The following is a 337-nucleotide window of genomic DNA, read 5'->3' as shown; positions in this document are numbered from 1 at the left end:
TGGAGGAAGCTCTCCGAGAACAGGAGGAGGAGGCAAAGGAGAGACTGGAAAGATGCCAGGCTTCTCATAGAGCCCAGCTGGATGCAGCTCTGGCTCAAGGTGTCCACTCCCCACCCAGGGAAACAGAGCAACTGAAATCCCAGATGGTCAAAACCAGCAAAAGGCTGCGAAAAGCCTTAAAAGATCTGGACCTGCAGACCTTCATTACTCAAGACCTGAAAAACGAATTAAAGCAGATGAAGGGAGAGAACGAGGAGTGGCAGAGGACTGAGAGCACCTTGAGGTCCCAGCTGGAAGATCTTCAGAGCCAATTAATGAAAAAGCAGAAGAAGAAGAA

The sequence above is a fragment of the Etheostoma spectabile genome, chromosome 24, assembly GCF_008692095.1.
Source record: "Etheostoma spectabile isolate EspeVRDwgs_2016 chromosome 24, UIUC_Espe_1.0, whole genome shotgun sequence".
Classification (NCBI taxonomy): domain Eukaryota; kingdom Metazoa; phylum Chordata; class Actinopteri; order Perciformes; family Percidae; genus Etheostoma; species Etheostoma spectabile.
This window is presented reverse-complemented; position numbering follows the sequence as displayed.